Here is a 14,966-nt window from a genome sequence, read left to right on the forward strand (position 1 = left end):
TTTATTTATTTATTTATTTATTTATTTATTTATTTATTTATTTATTTGAGAGAGGGAGCACAAGGAGGGGGAGGAGAAGAAAGGGAGGGAAAAGGAGGGGAAAGAACCTCAAGCAGACTCGGCGCTGAGCACAGAGCTCAACGTGGGGCTCTATCTCACGACCCATGACATGAGCCAAAACCAAGAGTTGGGTGCTTAACTGACTGAGCCATCCAGGTGCTCTATAAGGCCAAATTAATGCCATATTTCCCTGCATATACCCAGGACTCCATTTCTCCTCTCCTAAAATGAGGGAAGAAGGTTATAGCACCTCTACTCCAGCATTCAACTCTGAGGAGGTGTGAAGTACCCTTGACATTAACAAGAGAAGTTTCCATATACTTTGAATCAATTACAAAGAGAATTCAAACAAATCAGTGAAGCAAAGAATAAATCAATGAGAAAATGGGCAAAGGCTTTGAACAGACAATTCACCAAAGAAATACAAATGGCCAAATTACATGGGTCAACTGCCTAGTAACCAAAATAAAGCACATTAAAATAACAAACCACCTATCAATTTTGCAAAGATGTCTATACTCATTATTTTCTGGTTGGCGGATATGGGGAAAAGTCTCCTTTCCACACTGTCTGTGGGCTCATAAACTAGCATAACACTCCTGGAGGCCAAGTTCATGATACTTATTTTTTTTTTAAGATTTTATTTATTTATTTGAGAGAGAGAATGAGACAGAGAGAGCACGAGATGGGGGAGGGTCAGAGGGAGAAGCAGGCTCCCCGCCGAGCAGGGAGCCTGATGTGGGACTCGATCCCGGGACTCCAGGATCATGACCTGAGCCGAAGGCAGTCGCTCAACCAACTGAGCCACCCAGGCGCCCCATGATATTTATTTTAAGAGTGATAAAATGTTTGTGACCTTTGACTTTTCAGCTTCACCCATAGGAATTTAACCTACTAAGATAATTAAGAGTATGTACAAAGATTTGTCAACAATGGATGTTCTTCTCAGCATTATTTACAACAGTGAAAACTTGGAAACGATCTAAATGTCTAGAAATGGGACTAGTTAAATAAACTACATTTATATAAAAGAACAATATGTGTCTAGCAAGAAGTTGCTGCTGCCTGTGTTCTCCTCTAGAATTTTGATGGATTCCTGTATCACATTTAGGTCTTTCATCTATTTTGAATTTATTTTTGCGTATGGTATAAGAAAGTGGTCCAGTTTCATTCTTTTGCATGTGGTTGTCCAATTTTCCCAACACAATTTGTTGAAGAGACTATCTTTTTTCCGTTGGATATTCTTTCCTGTTTTATGGAAGATTAGTTGACCATAGAGTTGAGGGTCCATTTCTGGGTTCTCTATTGTGTTCCATTGATCTGTGTGTGGTGTTTTTGTGTCAGTACCATACTGTCTTGATGATTACAGCTTTGCAGTACAGCTTGAAGTCCAGAATTGTGATGCCTCCAGCTTTGGTTTTCATGCTCACCATCACTCAGCATCAGGGAAATATAAATTAAAACCACAATGAGATACCACCTCACACTGGACAGAATAGCTAAAATTAACAACTCAGGAAACAACAGATGTTGGCGAGGGTGCAGAGAAAGGGGAACCCTCTTACACTTAGGTGGGAATGCAAATGGGTGCAGCCACCCTAGAAAACAGTATGGACGTTCCTCAAAAACTCAAAAACAGAATTACCCTATGACCCAGCAACTGCATTACTAGGTATTTACCCAAAGGATACAAATATAGTGATTTGAAGGGGCACATGCACCCCAATGTTTATAGCAGCAATGTCCACAATAGCCAAACTATGGAAAGAGACCACATGTCCACTGACAGATAAATGGCTAAGGAAGATGTGAGATAGATATATAGATATAAAATGGATATTACTCAGCCATCAAAAAGAATGAAATCTTGCCATTTGCAATGATGTGAATGGAACTAGAGGGTATTATGCTGAGCTAAATAAGTCAGTCAGAGAAAGACAAAAACCATGTGATTTCACTCATATGTGAAATTTAAGAAACAAAACAAATGAACATAGGGGAAGGGAAGGAAAGGTAAGAGGAAAACAGAGAGGGAGACAAACCATAAGAGACTCTTAACTACAGGAAACAAACTAAGGGTTGCTGGAAGGGAGGTGGGGGGGATGGGGTAACTGGGTGATGGGCATTAAGGAGGGCATGTGATGGAATGAGCACTGTGTGTCATATGCAACTGATGAATCATTAAATTCTACCCCTCAAACTAATAATACACCATATGTTAACTAACCTGAATTTAAATAAAAATTTTTAAAAAGAACAATATGTGGCCATTAGGTTATATTATTTGGAAGTATCTAACTTCCAGGAACATATGCCATTAACGGAATAAAAATAATCTGTCAGTATTATCTGAGGTTGGTTCCATAGAAGCAGTCTGAGGCAAGGATTCCTGAGAAAGTGATTTATTGAGAGAGTGCTGTGGGGAGAAGGGGAGCAAAGAGAATAGGAGAGTGCAAGTGAAGAAAGCCAAACATGGGTGTGGTCCCTACTGGAGAACAGGTTTAACCTGGACCCATGGGAGCTTTGGAACAGAATTGTACCCCCATGTTGGTGTCCCATGAGGGACTGGTCTTTTGTTTCCCCAAGACTTACTGCTGACTAGCAGAGGTGTGAGGTATGAGAGTGTATAACCTCTCCAGACATCTCTGCCAAGGGTAAGTCTCCTGACATGCAGAAGAATGAAACTGGAACACTTTCTTATACCATACACAAAAATAAATTTGGAATGGATGAAAGACCTAATGTAAGACAGGAAACCATCAAAATCTAAGAGGAGAAAGAAGGCAACAACTTCTTTGACCTCGGCCACAGCAACTTCTTACTAGACACATGTGCAGAGGCAAAGGAAACAAAAGCAAAAACGAACTACTGGGACTTCATCAAGATAAAAAGCTTCTGCACAGCAAAGGAAACAAGCAACAAAACTAAAAGGTAACTGACAGAATGAGAGAAGATATTTGCAAATGACATTGGATAAAAGGTTAGTATCCAAAATCTATAAAGAAGTTATCAAATCCAACCCCAAAAAACAAATAATCCAGTTAAGAAATGGGCAGAAAACATGAATAAACACGTTTCCAAAGAAGACATCCAGATGGCTAACAGACACATAAAAAGATTCTCACCATCACTCATCATCAGGGAAACACAAATCAAAACCACAACGCAACACCACCTCACACTGGGCAGAATGGCTAAAATTAACAAGTCAGGAAACAAGAGATGTTGGCAAGGACGTGGAGAAAGGGCAACTCTCTTACGCTTTGGTAGAAATGCAAACGGGTGCAGCCAATCTGGAAAACAGTATGGAGGTTCCTCAAAAACTTAAAATAGAACTACCCTATGACCCAGCAACTGCACTACTAGGTATTTATCCAAAGGATATGAAATGCTGATTAGAAGAGGCACATGCACCCCAATGTTTATAGCAGCACTACCAACAATAACCAAATTATGGAAAGAGCCAAAATGTCCATCGACTGATGAATGGATAAAGAAGATGTTGTATATATACAATATATATGTAAAAAATATATATACACACAATATATATGTAAAATATATATATTTATATACTATATATATATATATATATGGCTCAGTTGGTTAAGCGTCCCACTCTTGATTTCGGCTCAGGTCATGATCTCAGGGTTGTGAGATCAATCCTCCCGTCAGGCTCTACACTGGGAGTGGAGCCTGCTTAAGATTCTCTCTCTCCCTCTCTTTCTGCCCCTCTTCCTGCAGTGTTTCCTCTCTCTCTCTCTCTCTCACCCTCTCTCTCAAAAAAAAAGATAAAAACAGAGAGGGAGTCAAACCATAAGAAACTCTTAAATATAGAGAACAAAGTGAGGGTTGCTGGAGGGGAGGTGGGTGGGGGGATGGGCAAAATGGGTGATGGGCATTAAGGAGAGCACTTGTTGGGAAGAGCATTGGGCATTATATTTTAGTGATGAATCACTAATTTCTACCCCTGAGACCAATACTATACTGTATGTTAACTAACTTGAATTTAAATTTTTTATTTAATTGACTGAAAAAAAAAGAAGAAAAAGGGGGTAAGTCTCCTGAGAAGAAGCACCACTGACATCCACTTGCTCCTCATGTTAAATTCACCCCATCCACCCACAATTTCTCCAGGATTCTGATAGGTTATACTCTCTGGGAAATCACACAAGAGGAGGGTTACTTAGTTTTTGCTGCACTTAGTCTTGAAGTTATGACTGATGATTGTCCTTCTCTTCCCTTTGGCTAGCCCTTCTGCTAACCTAGGTGACTTGCCTGGTAGGGCAACCATGGATGTTCACCCTCATCCATGAACAGTCTGAGCCCCAGATCACTGTACCTTTACCAGGCTGTAACTGCTATCCTTGCCCATTTAAAGCTATGATTGGCCATGGAAGTGCCAAGGGACCTCAGGGGATCACGTGATGCAAAATGGGTATCTCCTTACCACCAACACAAACCAAAGTCCCACCTCCTCGTGATGATGAGGATCAATTGCTCCATTTTGTGCTTGGTCTTCTGGTGTGACATGGGGAGCCCAAAGTGACAAGGCAGCAGCCATAGTTTAAGTTTAGTGGAACACCTACCATGTACCAAAGTGGAAGCACCCCCCATCTGGGACATCGGATCTCGAGTTGCAAATAGGAAGTGTGCAAATTCTCCAGATGGGTCAATGAGAGTGATGATGAACAAGGATGCTCCTTCTTACCATTCCTGATTCTCAGACCCATGTATCCTCTCTGCTGGGGACATAGCACCATAGAATGGCATTTGGTTTAAGACGTATACTCAATTTAAAGACTGTTGCCCCATCCTTGCAGAATATCACCTCTAAATTAATACTTCAGCTACACCTGTAAGAGGTTGTTCCAATCCCTAATCAGGCCAGCAGCTTCAGGATGGTGCAGTATACAAAAGGATCAGTGGGTCCCATGGTTATGTGCTCACTGCCATACCTCCTTTGCTATAAAATAGTTCCCTGATCCAAGGCGTTGGTATGTGGAATTCTCTGTCAGTACATCAAACACTGATTTGATCCTTACATCTGTTAGTGGTGCTGGCTGAGCCAAGGCATGCTGGAAAGACAAATCTGAACACAGAATATCTGTCAGTCCCAGTCAGAATGAAACGCTGCCTGTTCAAAGTTGGAAGAGATCTGAAATACAAGGTTCAGCAATCATTTCTGTTTCTGGTAGGTCAACATTCAGCCGTCACAGTAGCTAAGCTGACTTAGCAGCAGCTAAATTTCCCTTAGGGAAAGGGAACCCATGTTGTTGGAACTATGAATAGCCTTCATCTCTGTGACCAAGGCCACTACATTCATCAGCCTGTTGTGCAAGAAATATAGATGTATGCATGTGCATATATTAGTACACACACACACACATTTCCTAGCCCCAGCTACTGCAAGAGTCTAGAACAACCACATCCCAGTAGCAATGAGCATACCTAGTGCCCAGGTCTTGGTTTCTAAATACTATTTTCTAATAAAAGTAACCAGGGCTCCTTGAGAAGTGATTGATTGCTGGGCTATAGCAGGAAAAATAAGATGAGCTTGGCACATTTTGTAGTGCCAGAAAGTAAGAAAGTGCTCAAAAAGATGTGAGCTTGTCAAAAGAACAGGATCCAAACTGGAGCAGCTCCTAATAATGGCCAAAGCTGGAAAAATTCTGGAAACAGAATAAATAATTGCTCTTATCGGATTTAAACCATAGAATAATAATATAAATGTCCAGGAGTCTATACTGATATAATGAATGGATGGATGAATGAATGAATGAATGAATGAATTGTGAGAATGGACACTTTTTCCTTACAGTAGCATTCCAATTAATAAATGTAGAAGGAATGGGCGCCTGGGTGGCTCAGTTGGTTAAGCGACTGCCTTCGGCTCAGGTCACGATCCTGGAGTCCCAGGATCGAGTCCCGCATCAGGCTCCCTGCTCAACAGGGAGTCTGCCTCTCCCTCTGACCCTCCCCCTTCTCATGTGCTCTCTCTCTCTCTCTCTCAAATAAATAAATAAAATCTTTAAAAAAAATGTTTAATAAAAAAATAAATAAATAAAAGTAGAAGGAAAGAGGGAAGTAGAAAATCACTATTAGTCAAACACCACAGTAATCATTATTGCAGACAAGATCCACCGAAGGGTGGTAAAATGAATGGGTTGAAAGTTGAAGAGAAACAGGACATAATTAGTCTCCAAGTATCTCCCTCAAGATATTTATTACAAAAGGAAGATAGTGGGGCACCTGGGTGGCTCAGTTGGTTAAGCAACTGCCTTCGGCTCAGGTCATGATCCTGGAGTCCCGGGATCAAGTCCCACATCGGGCTTCCTGCTCAGTGGGGGGTCTGCTTCCCCCTCTGCCCTCTTCCTTCTCGTGCTCTCTGTCTCTCATTCTCTCTCTCTCAAATAAATAAATAAAATCTTTAAAAAAAAAAAAACAAAACAAAACAAAAGGAAGATAGTGACTTTACAGTGAAGAAACCCAGCAGAAACCACTTTAAGCAAGCGATGAAAGTGAACATCACCAGTAATGAGACAATATGTTAACACCATGACTTATGACCTCTTGATATGATGCACAAGAAGAACATAACTAATTCCTTTGGTATTCTTGCCAAAAAAAAGGATAACCCCATTCCAAACATGAGAAAACATCAGACAAACCCAAACTGAGAGATATTCTACAAAATAAGTGATCAGTATTCAGAAGTGCAGGATCATGAAAAATAAGAAAAAGTGGAGAACTGTTTAAAATTATAGGATACTAGGGGCGCCTGGGTGGCTCAGTCGCTGAGCGTCTGCCTTCGGCTCAGGTCATGATCCTGGGGTCCTGGGATCGAGCTCCGCGTCGGGCTCCCTGCTCAGTGGAAAGCCTGCTTCTCCCTCTCCCTCTACCCTGCTGCTTGTTGCTCCCTCTCTCTCTGTCTCTCTCTAATAAATAAATAAAATCTTTAAAAATGAAATAAAATAATAGGAGACTAAAGACAAATAACAACCAAATGTGGGATTCTGAGGAGAAAGGGAACAATGGTGGAAAACTGGTGAAATTCAAATTTCTATATAGTCTATAGTCTATAGTTGATTTGTAGTATTGTACCAACGTTAGTTTCCTGGTTTTGTTCTATGGTTCCATATGGTGTCATCATTAAGGTAAGCTAGGTAACGGATATAAGAGAGTTCTCCGTACTATTTTTGCAACTCTCCTATAAGTTTAAAATTAGTTCAAAATGAAAAGTTAAAAAATAAACATCCAAAAAATAAAATGCAGTTCACATTTTATAAACCAAGAAAAAATTAAGTATAGACCCAGATAATGCAAACTCGTTCTAGTGTTACCTAAGTCCAAGCAAAACAAATAACTCAGGTAGAAAAATAAAAAATCATGTCTACTCATTAAACCAAACAGAAACTGTATTCAGAGTTTCCACATGCTGTGTTCTTCCATTAACATGGATAATTGGAAATTGACTGCCTTTACAAATGATGACCAGTTTCTCTCTCTGAGTACAACACAAGATAAATTCCCAGGGCAATGGCCTATGTTATTGAGTCCAACAGTAATTAAGTTAATGTATCCTATCTTGTGTATAGAGGTGTAATTCAGGTGGTACAAATCCTTTATTGAACTCAGATTCAATAGTCATGTACAATTCCACTATTTGTGGTGGGCACAAAGGCTGTAGGAAAATTATAAAAGGTGATACATTATAATTACATTCCTATGAAGGTTGGGTGTTTCACCTGACACAAGCCATTCATGGAGCACCCTTTCATTTGCACAGAGGAAATGTTCAAGTGAGTAAACATCAGCACATAATAAATGGAGCAGAAGCCTGTGGCTTTTTGCCTGCCCAGGATTCTTTTCTCTTTCCTCTGTAAATATGCCCTAATTTTCCTTGAGACACCACCTCCTCCCTGTTCTTGGCCAATATGAAACAGGAGGGCAGGTGCCACAGGCTAGGTGGCCACATGACCCCAGCTTGCCCAAGTAGCATATAATTCCCCTGGCTAGAGTTTAGGAAGGTTCAGGAAGGTTCAGGTTCCTTCCTTCCTCCCTCCCTCCCTCCCTCCCTCCCTCCCTCCCTCCCTCCCTCCCTCCTTCCTCCTTCCTAAAGCCAGCTTTAGTTGGGCTTCTACTATTTACTAATGTAATAAACAATTTAAAATAAAGATTTCCAAGCCAAAAAAAAATCTTTTCTTTGAAATTTTTTTTTTTTTAAAGATTTTATTTATTCATTTGAGAGAGAATGAGATAGAGAGAGCATGAGAGGGGGGAGCGTCAGAGGGAGAAGCAGACTCCCTGCCGAGCAGGGAGCCCGACGCAGGACTCGATCCCGGGACTCCAGGATCATGACCTGAGCTGAAGACAGTCGCCCAACAAACTGAGCCACCCAGGCGCCCCTTTTATTTGAAATCTTAGCACCCAGATCTATCTCTAAATTCACTTGCTATCATACCATTATAAATAATGCTGTCTTGGTAACTCTTCTAATTACCCTCTCTCTCCCTTTCCCGGCCTCTCCCTCTCATCTCATGCCTCAACAACACGTACAAATCTCACCTCTTCCCAGAGCAACCAAGTGTTCCACCTACCCCTTTCCCCAAGGGTCACACATTGGAAACCTCTAGAACTCAAACTTGAATTTTCTCTAAGCTCTAAAATAAATGGAAAAGGGGGTGGCAAGCCAGGAAAACAAAGCCTTGCATGGTCATTCTGAGGTTCAATCTGGAGTTTACTCCAGCAGGACAGGCAGCCAGATTGCCATGACCTGTGTTTTCATGCCAGCCACCAACAAGCTAGGCAGCCTTGGAAAAGGTGCCTAAAGACACAGGCTCCAGCTCTAGGGCCATACGATCAAGGGTTATGCTAAAAGAGAAAGGGAGCTTTTTCTGTCATAATGTTTTGGTTTTTTTGTTGTTGTTGTTTTTCTTTTTTTTTTAATTTTATTTTATTATGTTAATCACTATACATTACATCATTAGTTTTTGATGTAGTGTTCCATGATTCATTGTTTGTGTATAACACCCAGTGCTCCATGCAGTACATGCCCTCTTTAATACCCATCACCAGGCTAACCCATTCCCCCACACCCCTCCCCTCTAGAACCCTCAGTTTGTTTCTCAGAGTCCATCATCTCTCATGATTCGTCTCCCCCTCCGATTTCCCCCCCTTCATTCTTCCCCTCCTGCTATCTTCTTCTTCTTTTTTTTCTTAACATATATTGCATTATTTGTTTCAGAGGTACAGATCTGAGATTCAACAGTCTTGCACAATTCACAGCGCTTACCAGAGCACATACCCTCCCCAGTGTCTATCACCCAGTCACCCCACCCCTCATGGGCCTCCAATCAATGGTATCCACCTTCTCAGGAGACCCCTGCCCCAAATTTTACCCCTAAAAACCCTCACTTGCAAGCCACTAGGGAGTTCAGGACTTTTGAGCACTAGCTCTCCTGTGTGACACCACACCAATAAATAGCCCATCTTTCCTCACTGCAAAAGCTCAGTATCATTTTTTATTGGCTTGCTGTGCATCAGGTGAACAAACTCGTGTTTGGTTCAGTTACAGTAGAGACAGAAAGTAGAATTATAGCTGCCAAGGGCTGGAGGGAAAGGGAATGGGGAGTTACTGTGTAATGGGTATAGAGTTTCAGATTTACAAGACGAAAAGAGTTCTGGAGATGGATGGTCATGGTGGCTGCACAATAGGAATGTATTTACTACCAGTAAACTGTACATCTAAAAATGGTTACATGCTAAACATTATGTTACATGCATTTTATCTCAATAAAAAATTTAAGTCATCACCACACCATCACCCCCCCAAATAAAAGGAAAGGAAAGTATGAGTCTCCTGAGGCAGAGCCACTGTTCTGAGGCAGAGGAGTGAGTCTTCTCACACCTCTTGTAAACAGTCCCAGAAATCTTCAGGGTATTTGAGAGGGGAAAGGCTAAAACAGAGCTTGGAAGCCTTGATCTCTCTCTGACTACTTAGGTGTCTCCAAGAGAAACTGTAACAAAAAGTGCTGAGAGATGGTATGTTGTTCAAGCATCTATTAGAAGAACAAATGATGGATTCTGTTCCAATTTAATGAAGCAGAGATCATCAAACACATATTGCAAGCTATAAAACATCCCTCTCATTGCAGACTCCCTAGGGGAGGTTGCAAAATAGATGGGAGTTAATATCTGAAGATTAAATAATACAATAGCAGATTCTTCTATGTTTGACCTACTTTTTGAGAAATGAACAAAGAATTTTTTTACTCATCACCTTTAATAAACAACCTAATAGGTCAGTGTTAAACCCACAATAATGATGATGGTAGCAAGGGGAGACATAAAGTGTGGGTACCTCTTTATTACAAGGACCAGATAGAACGTGTGGTCACCCAAAAGACAAACACTCCAAATTAGGCTAGCAGGACCTCAGCAAGGACCTAGAACATTCAGCAATTCTCCCTTCAGGCCCCCAGGAGAAGAAATGTCCTCCCATTTTACCATCACCCACTGGAGAAGACAACTCATAAAGTGAGCCAGAGGACGCTGTTTAGACATCCTGCTGCTGGTGGGCCTAAAAGGGGCACATAAATAAAAACTTCAAACTCAAAATATTTGAAGACTATGAGATCTCTTAAGGGCACCTTATCCATCTACAGATGGGAAACTGGTCCCAAAGATGGCTGACCCAAAACAGCCAACATGCAGAAAAAAGCCAGTTCGTATAACTATCTGTATGACCTTGAACAAAGGAAAGGAATGAGCAAAGGAAAAGGGATCTCAATGTTTGAAATCAAAATAAGTAAGAAATTATAGGTCTCCTGAGGCCCAAGGACACGGAGGGCTTCAGAATCTCAGTGTTCGTATGTGTAAAATGGAAATGACAGTTACTTCACAAAGTTTCTTTTAAGAAAATAAAACATGTACACTTATCTAGGTGTGGTAACGGATTGTTGACCACACTGCATTGTGGTCGCCCAACTGAGAAACCTTTGCTGGTTCCCAGGTATCTACAGGATAGAATCTAAATGATCATCATCAAGATCTCATCTTAAATTATCACCACTTAGGGGCGCCTGGGTGGCTCAGTCGTTAAGCGTCTGCGTTTGGCTCGGGTCATGATCCCAGGGTCCTGGGATCGAGCCCCACATCAGGCTCCCTGCTCCACGGGAAGCCTGCTTCTCCCTCTCACACTCCCCTTGCTTGTGTTCCTTCTCTCGCTGTGTCTCTCTCTATCAAATAAATAAAATCTTTAAAAAAAAAAAATTATCACCACTTAGCTAGCCAACCCTTCCTCGCCCATTCTCTCTCAAGTTGTATCACCCCTAAGCAGCTCTACACGTGTCCCTGTTGTGTTTTCTTTATGGTACATATCCCTGATTTTCTTATTTATTCACCTGCTTCTTTATTTGCACTGCTATACCCCAAGTACTTGAAACCATACCTATTACATAAATGTTGTCCTCCATGGTTGTTGACTGAATTGGCTTGAAATTAAAGACCTTCTACAAGACCCTCTTGAGAATGAAATGATTCCCAAAGGACGCTGCGACACCCCCTCTTCTCTCAGAATGGCTTGAATACAGTCCTGCCAATGGACAGAGAGTTGGAGCAAGAGATCTCTTAAGGCTCTTTCAAATTTTTAGAATTGTTTAACCTCTCCCTGTGTCTATTTGCCACTAGAAAATCCATCATTTACAAGGAGAAACAAGGAGTTAGCAGCACCTTCCACTTCCCTATGAAGCCTTAAACCCATGTACAATTGTACAATCTGGTCACGTAGTTGAAACTCAACTCTTGGAAGGGAAGGAGGGAGAGAGCTTTTTAGACTCAAGAGCTAAGACTAAAATATGTAAAGAAAAATAACAACCCTGGCAGGAAGGATTAGCATAGCTTCTCTGACAGCAAAATTCAATTTTAAAATAAATCAGGCAATTCTTCAAACTAGAGCTAGACTTCAGGAAATTGGGGTTTGTGTTCAAGTGGGCACATTACAATTTCATAAAAACTGTCTTAGCTATTTCTCTGCTGAGGACTTTGGAAGATGATGGTGTGCTTAATATTTCTGATTATGTTGCTGGGCAAATCAAGGACCATGGAATAACTGGAGAAACAGGGACTGAAAGTGTTTGGAAAGAAATCAACCAGTGGCCATCCTGTCAGAATGGTGTCCTAGGCTTACAGACTGGGCCAGGCCTTTACAGAACGCCTCCACCTCACTTCTACTTCTACTCTGGACACATTCAGGCAAATTCAACCAAAAGGGAGAGAAGATCCGAAGTCCATCCTTAACAAGGACTGAATGTTCTGTTTTCAAATAGATGGTGTCAATGGGAGAAAACTCCCTGCTGTGTGACAAGCATCATAATGGGTGAAAGCAGCAGGGAAGGCCTTTTTTAAAACTGACGTGTTACCGTGTCTTCCAAACCAAGATTAGCCTTAATAAAAAAAAAAAAAAAAAAAAGATGGTTAACAAGAGAATTTTGGTTTCATCTCCCAGCAATGAGACTCCATTAGTTTAAGTCCAGAAATGCCTTGCCTTAAGAACACCTAGCACAAAGAAATCAGATTGTGTGAAATGAAAAAGTAACTAGAAGGAAGTCCACACAGCACCAACTCTCATTCCACAAGAGAGGAAACTGAGGTTCCCAAACATTGAACGTCATGCCCAAGGGGTTTCATCACAGCCGGAGCAAAATCCCAGATCTCTTGACTCCCAAGTTGGCTGACTAACCATCCTGGTTTGCCCAGAACAGTACTCATTTTAATATTATAAGGCCCTCATCTGACTTCCACCGCTGGTCTGGCATGTAAGGAGCTGGAAGTTGTCCCTCTGTCCTAACAACAAGTAAAAAGCTGAACGAACTGAAAAATCACCAACTTTTCTTAGATCCCTCAGAAAAGTGAGGTCACAGAGCAAACTACTACCCTCAACATTTGAGAGACAGCCAGGCAGATGCAGAAAATCACAACCTACTGAAAGAGAAGCCTACAAGCAGAAAACTCTGCAGGAACCAGTGCAGGGATAGGAAAACCTGAACTGTAATTGATGGGTTACTGAGGGTTCACCTTGGACAGATCTGAGAGTTAAAAACTCCAGGGGGCACCAGTCATGGGCGGTCCTCACATGCTCATGAGTTTTATTTCCTGGAAACCGGCCAGGTTCTCATAGTGAAGATGGAAGAAAAATACCCCTATGCTTCTAGCAAGGGACTTTAAGGAAAAAAAAAAAAATTGAATACAACAGAGCACTCCGTTCTTTTCAACAAGGCCTGCCCACAAGAGAAACTAGTTCACTAGAACCTAAACTAATTGGGGTTTCATCAGAGCCCAGTGGGACTGGCGAAGGGAAATACCTAGTGACAATCTACTCCAGACTTCCACAGAGAGAAAGGGAAATACACAACTCAGTCACCTCTAGCCAGTCTGCCCCACAGAAAAAGGGGGGAAATTCTAAGGAACACTAAAGTTCACAGCCCAGGGATACAGGCTCACTAAAAGACTGTGACCTAATCATAGATAGGACTATAGCACTCCCCCTACACCTTACCACTAAACTACTAAACAGGTATTTATCACAGTTCCTTTGACCTAGTGCATCACGTATGGCTATCAGGAAAAAAATTACAAGGCACACTAAAATGCAGAAAACACAGTTTGAAGAGACTGAACAAGTATTAGAGCCAGAGTCAGACAGGCAGGAATGTTGAAATTATCACATTAGGAATTTTTTTAAACTATGATTATATGCTAAGGGCTCTAATGGAAAAAGACATGCAAGAACAGATGGGTAATGTAAGCAGAGAAATGGAAATTCTAAGAAAGAATCAAAACGAAATGCTAGAGATCAAAACACTGTACCAGAAATAAAGAATCCCTTTTAAGGACTTGTTACTAGACTGGATATGGCTAAGGAAAGAATCTCTGAGCTTGGGGATATGTCAATGGAAACTTCCAAAACTAAAAAAGCAAAGACAAAAAAAGACTGGGGAAAAAAAAAAAAAGGAACAGAATAACCAAGAACTGTAGGACAACTCCAAAAAGTAGAACATACATGTAATGGGGAATACCAAAAGGAAAAGAGAGAACAGAACAGATGGGAGTATGTGAAGCAATAATGACTGAGAATTTGCCTCAAATCCAGAAAGCTCAGAGACCACCGGCATGAAAAGTGCCCAAAAAACTACACCTAGGTACACCATCTTCAAACTGAAGAGTATCAAAGATAAAGAAAAAAATCTTGAAAGAAGTCACAAGAAATAAAACACCTAACCTGTAGAGGAACCAAGGTAAGAGTTAAATCTGACTTCTCCTCAGAAACCATTTAAACAAGAAGAGAATGGGGTGAAATATTTAGTGTGGAGAGAAAAAAACAACAACCTGGAATTCTATTTCCTACAAAATTATCCTTCAAAAGTGAAGGAAAAATAAAGACTTGCTTAGAGAAACAAAAACTGAGAGAATTTACCACTAGTAGACTTTCCTTGCAAGAAATATTAAAAGAAGCTCTTAAGAGGGAAAATTATATAGGCCAGAAGCTTAGATATACTTCTTTTTTAAAAAATATTTTATTTATTTATGAGAGAGAGAGAGCATGAGTGGGGGAGGGTGGGGGGCAGAGGGAGAGGGAGAAACAGGCTCCCCGCTGAACAGGGAGCCTGATGTGGGGCTTGATCCCAGGCCCTGGGATCATGACCAGAGCTGAAGGCAGATGCTTAACCAGCTGAGCCACCCAGGTGCCCTGAAACTTGGATCTTACTTAAAGAAAGGAAGAGCATTAGAGAAGCAATAAATGAAAGTAAAAATAAAAACTTTTATTTTTCTTACTCTTTATTGATCTGACAGATAACAGCTTATTCAAAATAATAATATTCAATGAATACGTTGAATATTATTCA

The sequence above is a fragment of the Mirounga leonina genome, unplaced genomic scaffold (genome assembly GCF_011800145.1).
Source record: "Mirounga leonina isolate KUSES-001 unplaced genomic scaffold, KU_Mleo_1.0 Mir_168, whole genome shotgun sequence".
NCBI classification, from domain to species: Eukaryota; Metazoa; Chordata; class Mammalia; order Carnivora; family Phocidae; genus Mirounga; species Mirounga leonina.